We start from the raw sequence: 15,526 nt of genomic DNA on the forward strand, positions 1-15,526 counted from the left end.
AGTAGTAGGTGCGCTTGTAACTGAATATCTTAAAATTTAAATTAACATTGTGTTATATGAAAACAAGCGAAACATACCACTGATTGATGCCTTCAATGATTCAGAAACCATACACGAGCCTTGACATAACTATGACCTACAATGGTTCTTCAGATATTGTCCAGCATAATTCCTGGGACTTTATTATTATGTAGACATTTCTTTCCAAACAAAGACCTGGTAATGAGGAAAGTGTTCCACAGTACATTACAGTTGCTGTTGTCACGGCGTATAGCGCTCCTCAGACATCTTCTGCATCTCGAAGAAAACGAGTTGCTTGTGGCATTACTATTAGTCATCCCATCGTATTATAATGACGACCTTACCCATTTTATTTCTCAGCCATTGCACTGTGGGTTGTTGTATACCGTGCAAAAACCGAGACAATCTACTTCCCACACTTCAGTTTGACCTAGAGTTGAGGATTCGAACATACAAAGTTCGGACTGCTGAAAAACAGAAACACTTTTCATATTTTATTTAGAGTTCTGAATAGCTTCTCTGAGGAAAACTGTTTGTGGTACAACTTTTGCTCTGAGTTACACAATTTTATATAAATTACCTTAAATTTTAGACGTGAATGTGGTTGTTTAGAATGATGAAAAATATTTTTGTATGTGATTATCCGTTGCTGACGAAAACAAAAAAAGATAAATAAATAACATTAAATTAAACACTAGTCTTATTATATGAAGTTTACCGAAATCAGGACATTATATATCATTTTCAGTCAGTGATGAAGTATTCAAGTGTATTTAGCAGCCTATAGTAGGCTGTGTATGTATAGTATAGTTTGATGTTCTATGTGTTCGACCAGTTCTAACAAGCATCTCGACACAAATTTTCTGGCATCTAGATCTGAAGGTCATAACGTTGAAAGCATTGACAGCAAAGCAACGTTTCATTGCCAAGAGCTATTCGCACCGAATCCAACTGACAGTGGCAGAAAATTAAAGTCCTAGATGGATTATGTACTGGAACATACTTTTAATTGCTGAATAACAGTTTAGTTGGCCACGCACTCTGCTGCAGGTTTGACAGTGTTTCTGTCAGCAGTCCAGCCCACCTGTAACAATTCTTTCTCGATTTGTTTAGAAGCTCACGTATCGAAAACACACAATAAAGTTAGTGATCAATCGGTGCTATAACCAGGTAACAATCAGGATATCCTTAACAAGCTTCTCAAGCTGAATAAACTTCATCTGAGTTGAACGGAGGAAGGGATGACTAGTGAAGTTCAAACTTTTGTGGTAGCAAGGTTTGGATGCAAAGTGGTGATTCAAACAACATTCATACTCCAATAAGTAGTTGAGTATACAGTTCCTAGTTATGTAACAACGGTCTGGTATCTACGAATCTAATAATAGAATACTAAAAGGTAATCGACATATTGTTACAAATATTTTGAGAAGATACGAGGGGCATTCAGTATGTAATGCAACACTTTTCCTTTATGGAAGTAGGATGGTTTTATTCAGGATTCCAGTACACCACATTATTCCCCATTCTTTTGGCTACAAAACTCTATTTCTCAACATAATCTCCGTTCAGTGCGATTGCTTTACGCCACCTTATTGGGAAGGCCTGTAAGCCCGCACGATAGAACTCTACTAGTCGACTTAAGAGCTAACGTCTTTCTGTGTGAATGACATCCCCATCATCCACGTACTGCTTCCCATGGGATGCATCAACCAGATGTAAGTCGGAAGGCGCGAGAAATAGGCTGCAGGGTGCATGAGAAAGAGCATTCCGATTTAGCCATGGCTTTTTCTAGCAATGTATCGATATTACTGTTTACATGATCTTTGACTAACGTGTTTCCGTTGGAACTCAGCGGTCTTTGTTGTTGCATCGCCGGATGTGATGGCGGACTTGGTGGAGTATGAGCTGAGGAACGAAACTGTAACGAGTTTTCTGTGGAGCCTCTTTGCCGTGGTGTTAGCTGTTGATGGGCGACCGATACTGCGGTCGTGTTACAACGTGTAAATTTGTAGAGTACAGATGTGGCTTGTGCTGCGATTTATGAGAATGGCGTCGAGCTGTCAGGGCAGTGTTCCCTGTCATTTTGGTCTGTGTTCCTTTTCTTTGTTAGGGGTGGATGCCCATGTAACCATGGTATTCAAAAGGCAATGTGACTGCAAGATCTAGTAGACATTTTAAATTGTTTCATTGGCTGATATCTCATTATTTGATTTATGTATCAATCTTACGTATCCATGGCGCTTGGGAAACTTTAGCCAGTTTAAAGCGCCAAGTTCCAGAATAATGTTTATTTTGAATGTTGGCGGTGTGCATTAGTATATGCGTTCTTTGTTCTTCTCGGCCCCTCCTTAATTCTTATGATTTTTAAAGTAAATCATTGGTCATGTAATTTTCAATTGGAGGTGCAGTAAAATATTATTTCCAATTATTACGGATGTTCTATTGGCCTGTTCTATTGGCTGTTCTATTGGCCTGTTTATAACTTTTTTTGTTTTTTCTTAGAAGGTATTGCTGAAGGCCTGCGCTGTCTAAGAAATTATATAGTGCATCTGTTCTAATGAAGTGGCTCAGATAAATTTTAGTCTGTTCCAGGATGCATTTGTTTTCTCCAAACTGCTGTGGACTAAATGTGTATGCAATACACTTCAGAGTTGATCGTTGCACCATGAGGGGGGACATGAAACAGAAGACTGTCGCCATGAATTTATCAGCTGAGGGTGTGGCTTTGAACTTTATCTTCAGAGGAGAGGTGGTGTGGCGCCACTCCATGGATTGCTGTTTTGTTTCCGTTCTGATGTGATGAACCAATCAGTGCCTGTGACGATTTTTGACAAAAAATGTTACGCTCAGCCTCGTAGCATGCAAGACATGCCGCAGAGATGGTCCTTCGTTGGTCTTTATGGTCTCTTGTTAAGCGGCAAGGAACCCAGCGGGCACACATCTTTGAGTACACCAACTGATGTGCAAGTGTATGAGCGCTACCAACAGAGACAGCAAGTTTTACAGCGAAGTGTTTGATTGTGATCCATCAGTCACGTCAAATGAGTGTCCGCACATTCCAACATGATAGGAGTCCCAACTGTGTGCGGCGAGCCGGTGCGCATGAGATTGGACAGCTTTGGGCGACCTTGTTCTGATGAAGACAGACGCCTCGCCCAATGACTCATCGTGCTTTTGTTCACTGCCAGGTCTCTGCAGATAATCTGTACACTCCAATGAATGTCTGAATGCTATGGTTTTACGCCAAACTAAGCTCAGTGACAACTCTCTCCGTTAGACACCATTTTGAAGGCTACATTAAACATCGCCATCTATCGGAATTTCATGAAACTGTAGGGACTGAAGCAGGAGTATTGCATGATCTTCCACATCAAATTCCTTATTTTTGAACTGGAACTGGAAGAGAAAATAATGTTTGCATTATATATTGAACGCCCCTCATACTTGAGTTTCAAGCAGATTTCTTTATTTAATTGTTTGTATGGCTCACAAGCAGTGTAAAATACAGATATATACCACTAGTACACGTATGTAACAAGAATACAGGAAACAAAAATACATACAAAACTAAATAGGCCCAAATGTCATTTCCTAAGATCCTAATCCATACAAGAGCTGTATCTTCAGCTTTCTTGAGGTCGCTCAAACTCCCCTGATAGGTACACAAGAGCCATTCATGTCTAATGTGCTTGATTCTGTGGTTCAAAGCCCCTCAGTCACAAACTTGAGACTCTGTAGCACCCCATTTGTAAAGTTTGTTTGCACATTGACCGTGCCCAGTGTGAGCTCTGTTTAATTTGACCCATAGCTTCGTGACGAGTTCTGTGACAGCAGTATCTCAGTTACACTTTTGGAACTACTCACACTCTTCAGGTTTCCAATAAGCTGACAGCTCTGATCCCATAGGTTTCTCACCTCGATATTACTAGCATCTAGTGTTCTGTTGCCGTAACGGTGGGTTTCTTGGATGGAGTCTGTTTCGTCGTAGACTTGGTATGTCTTCCTGTAAGGGTAATTCCAAGTTCTCCAGTAGCTTGAGGCATTCAAAGCCTGGCTTCTACAGAATGCCAACAGATAGATGTTGCTCAGGGGAGGACGCCAATATATGGGTGTTGGTCGGATTTTACCAGTTATTAAGCGCATAGTTTGGTTCAACTGGACGTCGATCAATCTGGTGTGGCAGCTGTTCAGCCACACCGGCGCACAATACTCGGCTGCTGAGAAGACCAGCGTAATGGATGATGTGCGCAAGGTATCTGCTGAAGCTTCCAATGTCATTCCACACAATTTTTGAATAATATTTTTCGGAGTTTTTTATCTTGGCAGCGGTATTGTCAAGATGTTTCTTATATGAAAGGGTGCGGTCAAGGGTGACACCAAGGTACTTAGGGTATTTGTAATGGCAAAGAGGGTTTCAGTTAAGTTTCACTTTGAGCTCCATATTAGCTTATTTGTTGTTCAGATGGAATGTACAAGTTCCTGCTCATAACGGCTAGATCTTCTGTGACAATTGTCTCCTCTTGTCCGAGATCTTTGGTTCTATAAGCAAGAGCGATATTGTTCGTGTATCAAATTTTGTTGGCCTGGTATTGAGGAGATTGTAGATATATAGGTTGAATAATAGGGGGAGGGACTAAGATGAAACCCTGTGGTACACCATTACTTAATTTCTTCTCCTTGCTCACATTTTCTCCCAAGCAAATGCGAAAATATCTGTTCTTTGTCTTGGTGTTGATGAGAGTTTAAGTTTTTCGGCATAGAATTGTTTCTAGTAATTCGTATATCATCCCTTCTCTCCACACTATTATATGTCGTGGTTAGATCTACGAACGCGAGAGATGTCTTCACGTTTTCTTGGAAACCAATCTCTATGAAAGTTGTTAGGGGCAGTAACTGACTGCAGCATTTTCCCTGTGGCCTGTAACCTGCTTGCTCAGCCGGGACATATTCCAGAACAAAGCCGCTAAATGTGCCCCTCCAAGAGTTTGTAAGTACAGCTCAAAAGGAAAATTGGTCTGAAATTTTGAGGATGATCAGCTGGTTTACGTGTCACTGGTTTTGTTGTCTTTAATTCGTTGGGCAGTGATCCATTATCTAGGATGTTGGAGAAGAAGCAAACCAACCATTTTTTTCACCGTTACAAATGTTTATCAAAAATTCCGGGTGTATATTATCCAGACCAGGTGCTTTAACATGTTTTGTTTGTTTCAGTGTCTCATCCAGTTCAGTCAGTGTAAATGATGAAAAGAAACTGGATTCATTTGCGCACTCAGCTTTTAGAGAGGTGAGTTCTTGTTTTATTTTAGAAATATTTTGTTTGTCAACGGCTGATCTATATGTTTCAACTATATAGTTAGCGATTTGGTTACCTGAAATAAGTGGCTTCTGACTGGATTTATTAGAGGTTCCGCCAAGCTTCCGCTGAAGGTTCCATGCCTTTGTACATGAATGTCTAAAGTTTATGTTTTCTACCATCTCGCACCATCGCACTCTTCTAGGAGCGTCAAGACTTTGGAGCAGGTCGTCTGCAATATCACTGTCGCCAGTTTCGCCATATTCTTCGTAAAATTGTTCGCAATGTTCATTCCTCCCTGGTATATAAAATGGCTCTGAGCACTATGCGACTTAACTTCTGAGGTCATTAGTCGCCTAGAACATAGAACTAATTAAACCTAACTAACCTAAGGACATCACACACACCCATGCCCGAGGCGGGATTCGAACCTGCGACCGTAGCGGTCACGCGGTTCCAGACTGAAGCGCCTAGAACCGCACGGCCACACCGGCCGGCCCTGGTATATATATTCCTTTCTGCATCCGCGAGGGATAAATTTATTAGCAACAGTAAAAACAGCCCCAACAAATCGAAGGTAGTTTTTATATTCTGGTGGAATAAAACAGATATATTTATCTAGGTGGTCGACAAAACTCCGCCAATCAGCCCTGAGGAAATTCCATCTGGGTCGCGGTACAGATCTTGATATTGTAACAGAGCCCCATATAGAAGATTATTGACCTGTTGGAAATAGGTATGACTTCTCTGGATGCAGGCACTGGGTGCCATCTGCAGTCCCCGGACACAAAGCAAAGATCCGGGTTGTAATCTCTTCACCAAGCGGCAGATCTGAAAGTTCCCAAATCTTTGACATCATAAACCAGGTATAGATTTTCGTTTTCAGCCCATCGTTGAGCGCAATACCACATTCATTCTCATTTGCATAGTTCCAGAGACCATGGTGACCATTAAAATCTCCAGCATAAATCGATGGGTTGGCAATAATCGGCAGAATATCCAGTGGGCACGGCACGTTTGTTGGCTTGCAAATATTATTTACAATGGTCTCTTCCATCTTTTGTATATGTTGAAATGAGGCGAGAATGCTCGATATTGTTCCTTGCATAGGTGGTAACACTGTACACACGGTAATATGTAGCACCTTTAAGATCGTAGCAATTGGAATCACTCAACAGAGGAAAGTCCACTGGACCTGACGGGATACCAATTCGATTCTACACAGAGTACGCGAAAGAACTTGCCCCCCTTCTAACAGCCGTGTACCGCAAGTCTCTAGAGGAACGGAAGGTTCCAAATGATTGGAAAAGAGCACAGGTAGTCCCAGTCTTCAAGAAGGGTCGTCGAGCAGATGCGCAAAACTATAGACCTATATCTCTGACGTCGATCTGTTATAGAATTTTAGAACATGTTTTTTGCTCGAGTATCATGTCGTTTTTGGAAACCCAGAATCTGCTCTGTAGGAATCAACATGGATTCCGGAAACAGCGATCATGTGAGACCCAACTCGCTTTATTTGTTCATGAGACCCATAAAATATTAGATACAGGCTCCCAGGTAGATGCTATTTTTCTTGACTTCCGGAAGGCGTTCGATACAGTTCCGCACTGTCGCCTGATAAACAAAGTAAGAGCCTACGGAATATCAGACCAGCTGTGTGGCTGGATTGAAGAGTTTTTAGCAAACAGAACACAGCATGTTGTTATCAATGGAGAGACGTCTACAGACGCTATAGTAACTTCTGGCATGCCACAGGGGAGTGTTATGTGACCATTGCTTTTCACAATATATATAAATGACCTAGTAGATAGTGTCGGAAGTTCCATGCGGCTTTTCGCGGATGATGCTGTAGTACACAGAGAAGTTGCAGTATTAGAAAATTGTAGCGAAATGCAGGAAGATCTGCAGCGGATAGGCACTTGGTGCAGGGAGTGGCAACTGACCCTTAACATAGACAAATGTAATGTATTGCGGATACATAGAAAGAAGGATCCCTTATTGTATGATTATATGATAGCAGAACAAACACTGGTAGCAGTTACTTCTGTAAAATATCTGGGAGTATGCGTGCGGAACGATTTGAAGTGGAATGATCATATAAAATTAATTGTTGGTAAGGCGGGTACCAGGTTGAGATTCATTGGGAGAGTCCTTAGAAAATGTAGTCCATCAACAAAGGAGGTGGCTTACAAAACACGCGTTCGACCTATACTTGAGTATTGCTCATCAGTGTGGGATCCGTACCAGAACGGGTTGACGGAGGAGATAGAGAAGATCCAAAGCAGAGCGGCGCGTTTCGTCACAGGGTTATTTGGTAACCATGATAGCGTTACGGAGATGCTTAACAAACTCAAGTGGCAGACTCTGCAAGAGAGGCGCTCTGCGTCGCGGTGTAGCTTGCTCGCCTGGTTTCGAGAGGGTGCGTTTCTGGATGAGGTATCGAATATATTGCTTCCCCCTACTTATTGCTCCCGATGAGATCACGAATGTAAAATTAGAGAGATTAGAGGGCGCACGGAGGCTTTCAGACAGTCGTTCTTCCCGCTAACCATACGCGACTGGAACAGGAAAGTGCCCTCCGCCACACACCGTTGGGTGGCTTGCGGAGTATAAATGTAGATGTAGATGTAGCCATGGGTCCTACCTCTTTTACGCAAGTCTTCCACAGTTGGAACGTGTGTTTCATGGATTAGAACTACTTCATTACCAGTATCCACAAGGAGTTTAGCTAGATACTCGCCTTTAGCTCAGCTAATGCCTTCTGTCTTTATGTGGCACACCCGGACTAAAGGGCAAAGTCTTTTATTCAGCTGTTCCTGAGAAGGTCCAATTTAAGGCTTTTTGATTTTGATTTTTGTGCATGTTTGTAGCCAGAAAATCCGATATTTGGTCTGATTTCCGATTCATTCTAACTCATTTAGTGTTACCCAGGGTGCACGTGTAGTATTCTACTATGGACACGAGCTACTTTACACCACAATCTTTTGACACGACCATTGTTTTATTTTCATAAGTATTTAGACGGAGGGTGTTCATTTGTTACTGCGCTGAGTACTTGTAACACTTGAAGAGTGCGATATAATCCACGTTTCCATCCCCTGTGACTGTTTTCCTCTCTCTCTCTCTCTCTCTCTCTCTCTCTCTCTCTCTCTCTCTCCCTGTCTCTCTCCAGAGACAAGTTAACCGTTGATAAATGTCATAGCACGTGAATCACCAAACTGTGCTGCCGTCATGCAGGAGTTAGCCAAACTCCGTGCTAAGAAGTAAGTTCATTCCATTTAGTGATTTTCATCTTTACTTTCTTTACTCCATTGGCCATCAATGAGAAGCTTCAATTTTGTCTTTAATGTTTTTCCTGAAATGCATTTTCCAGAGAAAAACTACGAATTATTTTTTCGAGGAAAAGAACAGGTCCCGTAGGTCTGGAACACCTTGTGTACTTCGACACGTACCCTCGAAAAGGAAAAGCTGACCAGCCAGTGCCTGTGACGAGGTGGAGTCGGCAGGTGGCGGGCGCCGGAGTGTGGCGCGTGTGGAGAGTGAAGCGAAGTGAGTCGTCCGAGCGCCCACAGCCCCAGTAATGGACTTAGGGCCCCGAGCGACGATCGCGCTCGTGACGTCACCGCCGGAGGGCTGTCGCGACCTTTTTATTTCCCTTCCAATATCGCTGTGATGGCTTCCGAGAGTGCTGCTGGCTTCCACGGGACGGACGCCTACCGACCGCCCTCTCGAGCAGTAAACACCTGTCTCTGTGCCAGTCCTAATAAGTACTCGTATCTGTACAATTACGAGTACACTGGCTCGCTAGGTGAGCAACAAGAATTGTTCCCGGCCTGCAATTAAGAAAGATTTGTTCTTATTTTTGCGCAATAACGAAATCCAAGCGTCAAGTAAGTCTTCTTTTGTTGTTTTTTTATACAGTGTGTTCCGAAATTCCCATTGAAAACTTCTACGACTTGTAGAGGCGAGTGAGTACATCATATTCTGAATGGGAACCCATGTCCGGATACGTACCGTTGACGTTCTGCGGCAGTTTTAATTCAGATATTTAACTCATCCACTTCTATTTCAGAAACAGAATTACGCATAACCCGGACGATTACTAAGTAACAATTCGAAAGGAAACATAAAGAAATATCCATTTATCACAATTTATGCGAATTTAATTTACGAGACTCCTGTAAAGACAGAGTAAGAATTGCTGGCACAAGCTCTGGCAGCTATACTAGAAATTGAAGAGATAGCAGGTGTGATGGAGAGTGTGTACCAGAATATGCTTCGTAGGTATAGTATCAGTAACAATGTTGACGATAGCCACATCGAGCCGCTCCTGTAATGCATCAGTACTGTTTTCTACGTACAGTATGCTGGGTTCTTTTTTGTTTTGGAATAATGTAAATACGTAATGTTTAAGTGTTAATATAAATAAATGTGCTTAAGTGATAAATGGATGTTTCCTTTTCAGTTGTTACCTAACAATTTTACTGCGTCCTCAAGCAGAAGTGGATGAGTTAAACATTTGAACTGAAACAGTCGTAGAACGGAAATGGTAAGTTTCCGAACATAGGTTCCTAATCAAAATATTACGTACTCACTTCTCTCTACCAGCCCTAGAAGTTTGTAATGGAACTTTCCGAACACCCTGTGTACTAGTGTATGTGTACTCCATTTAAGCGGCTAAATTAAACTACTGTCCCGTCATATAGTTCCTTGTTTGAAGGTTGAGTAAGGTCAATTTGTGACTGACAGATGACAGAGGCGGGGAGTGTGTATTTTGGTAATGCGTAGCACTGCATACTAATTCTAGAGTGAATGAGTAGTCTATAAGTTTTGTTTCTGAGAAGAATAAAAAGACATGCATACTTCATTTCTCACTCTTTTAGTCGCGGTCTTGAGTCTCAAGACTGGTTTGATGCAACTCTCCGCGCAGGCCTCTTCACCTCTGCATAACTATTGTAACCTACATCCAATTGAACCTGCTTACTTTTAGGCAAGTCTTGGTCTCCCTCAAGTTCCTATGTAAGCACAGAGAAAGACGCACATGTTGTCTATATGTGTGATTTACGTAACACGTTACGGGATGACTTTATCCCATTATTAGTTTCTTAAAATTAATATGCCATTAGACATGGCCAAAACTAATAAGAAAGCAGCTTACTATTTTGATTGTGCCTAATGGCATATTAATTTTAAAAAACTTGGTAGTGAGATAACGTCCTCTTGAAACATGTCGTGTTAAATAAATCGTACATTTGAACAACTGGTGCATCTTACTGTATTGATATCATAATACAGCTGTACCTGTCGCATGTGACTCGCTTGTAGTCAATTCCAGATGTTATTCAGTATGTACATTCACCAATCTGCGAAGCGAATCAAGAATAAGGGAATAAATTAAAACTTTCAGATTTGCTGATGACACTGTAATTCTGTTCGAGATTTCAAAGTGGTTGGAGGCGCAGTTGTACGAAATGGAAAGGGTCTTGAAAAAAGGCTGTGAGATGAACATTAATAAAAGTAAACAAGGGTAATGTAAGCAGATTAGGTACACAACTTAGACACTAAAAGTGCGAAATGATTTTTGCTGTTTATAATTATCGAACTGACGATTCCTTGACGACCCACGGTCGATTCTTTTAATGAACTTATGGCCTAATATTATTCTTTCCTCAATTCGATTCATTACATCCTCGCATTATTTATTCGACTTACCTATCTAATGTTCAGAATTCTCCTTTAACGCCACATTTCAAAAACTTCTGATCTTCTCTTGTGTGAACTGTTTACCGTTCTTTTTTTCACCTCCATACATTGCTCCACAAGCCAGAGAAATACCTTAAGAAAACTCTAACACTTGAATTTCTATTGGATATAATCAAATTTAGTTTTACTATTACAGCCAGTTTCCATTTCATGTCCCCTCTACTTCAGCTAATGTTACAAAGCAAGACCAGACAGCCATCCAGACCATCGTATCTGCACTTGTAAAAAGGCTGCTACCCCCCCTTCAGGAACAACATGTTCCTCTGGCTTCTCCACAGACACCCCTGTGACGTGGTTGCACCTACAACACGTTTACCTGCATCGCTGAGGAACGCAAGCCACTTCACTGCAGCAAGATCTATGGTTCGTGTCTTGTTATTTGACCCCATAACTGTAAGTCAAGCACCACTCAATACGTTTATTATTGTTGAAAATTGTTACAACCATAAAAAAAAATACACTAAAGGGGTCAAAGAAACTGATATATGCCTGCGTACTCAAATACAGAGATACGTAAACAGCCAGAATTGGCGCTGCAGTCAGCAACGCCTATATAGGATAACAATTATCTGGCGAAGTTGTAAGATCGGTTACTGTTTCTACAACGGCAGGTTATCAAGATTTAAGTGAGTTTGAACGTGGTGTCACAGTCGGTGCAAGAGCGATGGGACACAGCATCACCGATGTAGCGATGAAGTGCGGATTTTCCCGTACGGCCATTTCACGAGTGTACCATGAATATCAGGAATCCGGTAAAACATCAAGATCCTGCAAGAATGGGACCAACAACGACTGAAGAGCATCGTAAAACGTGACAGAAGTGCAACCCTTCCGCAAATTGTTGCAGATATCAGTGCTGGGCCATCAACAAGTGTCAGCGTCGTATACAGTTGATGACTGCACGACACAAAGCTTTACTCCTCGCCTGGGTCAGTCAACACCGTCACTGTACTGTTGACGACTGGAAACGTGTTGGCTGGTTGGACGAGTCTCTTTTTCAAGTTGTATCGAGGGGAATGGACGTGTACGGGTATGGAGACAATCTCATGAATCCATGGACCCTTCTTGTCAGCAGTGGACTGTTCGAGCTGGTGGAGGCTTTGTAATGGTGTGGGGCGTGTGCAGTTGGGGTAATATGGGACCCTTGATACATCTTGATACGACTCTGACAAGTGACACGTACGTAAGCATCTTGTCTGATCACCTGCATCCATTCACGTCCATTGTGCATTTAGACGGACTTGGTCAATTTCAGCAGGACTCCACACGGCTACAGAGTAACTCCAGGAACACTCCTCTGAGTTTAAACACTTCCACTGGCCACCAAACTCCCCAGACATGAACGTTATTGAGCATATCTGCGATACCTTGCAACGTGCTGTTCAGAAGAGATCTCCACCCCCTTGTACTCTCACGGATTTAAGGACAGCCCTGCAGGATTCATGGTGCCAGTTCCCCCCAGCACTACTTCAGACATTAGTCGAGTCCATGATAGGTCGTTTTGTGGCACTTCTGCGTGCTAGCGGGTGCTCTACCCGATATTAAGCAGGTGTACCATTTTCTTTGGCTCTTCGGTGTATATCAAGGTTGTCACATCAGAATACCAGTGATAGAGGAGAAAAACATAGTTATTATTAATGTGGGTGTAGTACTACAGATGCCACATACTGCTTTTAAAATGACTGAAAATCTTCATTATACACTGAAGCGACCTGTTAATCACTTTACTGTTTGAGGTATAGATCCTTCATTCGAAAGTAAATTTGTCGATAGAAGGTATTTTGAGTCCTTAACATTTTGTACGTCGAAATGATGGGAAATTAAAGTAAGATGTATGCTCATAGAGGAGCATGCTGGGACCAGCAGGATATCAAAGGGAACAATGTCAGGTAGAACAAGGTGAAATGTGATGAGTACAGATTGATTCTCCTTAGGGGTGGGGGCAGCGAGGCCTCTCGACTTGGTAGACTTACACTAAAGTTTGATTTTAAGCCTAAAGCACTGTCACCATTTCAACTGCATACAACTGGACTCAAATACTGATTACCCACCAGCTTCTTCATCACTGCTGACACATTTAAGTTCATGTGACTGATTCATTATTTTAAGTATCTGTCTTTTGAATCATCATCGAGATTTTTTTGCCATTCTGTATTGTAACTTAGAACAAATAAGTTATTTCTACAATCGTGGATTTTTCTCATCACTTTTACGTATCGCAAGTGGACGCGGCAAAAAATCAGAGACATCGTAGAGGTGGTTGAATTGGCAGACCTGTACTCGTTTGCAAATCTACCGTGTCTCAACCGGTCAGGCTAGTAACATTGTGGGATACATTCAGACTATCAGTGAATCCATGTTCTTGTTATTGGAATTAGGCCAGTCTGATATACTTAGTAGGATAATATCCAATACACTTTCCAACATATTCGTATCAGCATGATGGTCTGACTTGTACCCAAGTGGTAACAATAATGGAACTGTTTCCAAAACATCATGTGACACATGTGCAGGGCTGTACTGCAGATAGAAAAGCTATACAAGCTACTGAAACTGTTCTGACGACATATCTATATTTACACTTCTGGAAATTGAAATAAGAACACCGTGAATTCATTGTCCCAGGAAGGGGAAACTTTATTGACACATTCCTGGGGTCAGATACATCACATGATCACACTGACAGAACCACAGGCACATAGACACAGGCAACAGAGCATGCACAATGTCGGCACTAGTGCAGTGTATATCCACCTTTCGCAGCAATGCAGGCTGCTATTCTCCCATGGAAACGATCGTAGAGATGCTGGATGTAGTCCTGTGGAACGGCTTGCCATGCCATTTCCACCTGGCGCCTCAGTTGGACCAGCGTTCGTGCTGGACGTGCAGACCGCGTGAGACGACGCTTCATCCAGTCCCAAACATGCTCAATAGGGGACAGATCCGGAGATCTTGCTGGCCAGGGTAGTTGACTTACACCTTCTAGAACACGTTGGGTGGCACGGGATACATGCGGACGTGCATTGTCCTGTTGGAACAGCAAGTTCCCTTGCCGGTCTAGGAATGGTAGAACGATGGGTTCGATGACGGTTTGGATGTACCGTGCACTATTCAGTGTCCCCTCGACGATCACCAGTGGTGTACGGCCAGTGTAGGAGATCGCTCCCCACACCATGATGCCGGGTGTTGGCCCTGTGTGCCTCGGTCGTATGCAGTCCTGATTGTGGCGCTCACCTGCACGGCGCCAAACACGCATACGACCATCATTGGCACCAAGGCAGAAGCGACTCTCATCGCTGAAGACGACACGTCTGCATTCGTCCCTCCATTCACGCCTGTCGCGACACCACTGCAGGCGGGCTGCACGATGTTGGGGCGTGAGCGGAAGACGGCCTAACGGTGTGCGGGACCGTAGCCCAGCTTCATGGAGACGATTGCGAATGGTCCTCGCCGATACCCCAGGAGCAACAGTGTCCCTAATTTGCTGGGAAGTGGCAGTGCGGTCCCCTACGGCACTGCGTAGGATCCTACGGTCTTGGCGTGCATCCGTGCGTCGCTGCGGTCCGGTCCCAGGTCGACGGGCACGTGTACCTTCGCCGACCGCTGGCGACAACATCGATGTACTGTGGAGACCTCACGCCCCACGTGTTGAGCAATTCGGCGGTAATCCACCCGGCCTCCCGCATGCCCACTATACGCCCTCGCTCAAAGTCCGTCAACTGCACATACGGTTCACGTCCACGCTGTCGCGGCATGCTACCAGTGTTAAAGACTGCGATGGAGCTCCGTATGCCACGGCAAACTGGCTGACACTGACGGCGGCGGTGCACAAATGCTGCGCAGCTAGCGCCATTCGACGGCCAACACCGCAGTTCCTGGTGTGTCCGCTGTGCCGTGCGTGTGATCATTGCTTGTACAGCCCTCTCGCAGTGTCCGGAGCAAGTATGGTGGGTCTGACACACCGGTGTCAATGTGTTCTTTTTTCCATTTCCAGGAGTGTATTTTAACCTCGTGTTTTTCAAAAACAGACGTAATGTCTGATGGGATAGCAACAATCAGTGATTGTATAATGTTACTTATAATCCGTCTTGATTACAAATTTTTTTTTTTTATTCATATGACCGGTTTCGGTTCATCCAGAACCATCTTCAGATCTGATATTTCAGGTACAGAAGTAACACGTCCACATCCACATAAAATTTTATGTGACGCAGCATGTGAAAGTTGCTGGATTTGGACGGGTTACTCCTGTAACTGAAATATCAGATCTGAAGATGGTTCTGGATGAACCGAAACCGGTCATATGAATAAAAAAAAATTGCAATCAAGACGGATTATAGGTAAATTAAACTCTTGTTTTTCCTTATGTTTCATTGCACAATCTGAATAATAATGAACAAAATCTACACTTTCCAGTCACATTGACGGAGAGACCTGTCAAAAGACTAG

Source organism: Schistocerca piceifrons, chromosome 3, assembly GCF_021461385.2.
Source record: "Schistocerca piceifrons isolate TAMUIC-IGC-003096 chromosome 3, iqSchPice1.1, whole genome shotgun sequence".
Taxonomy (NCBI): Eukaryota; Metazoa; Arthropoda; class Insecta; order Orthoptera; family Acrididae; genus Schistocerca; species Schistocerca piceifrons.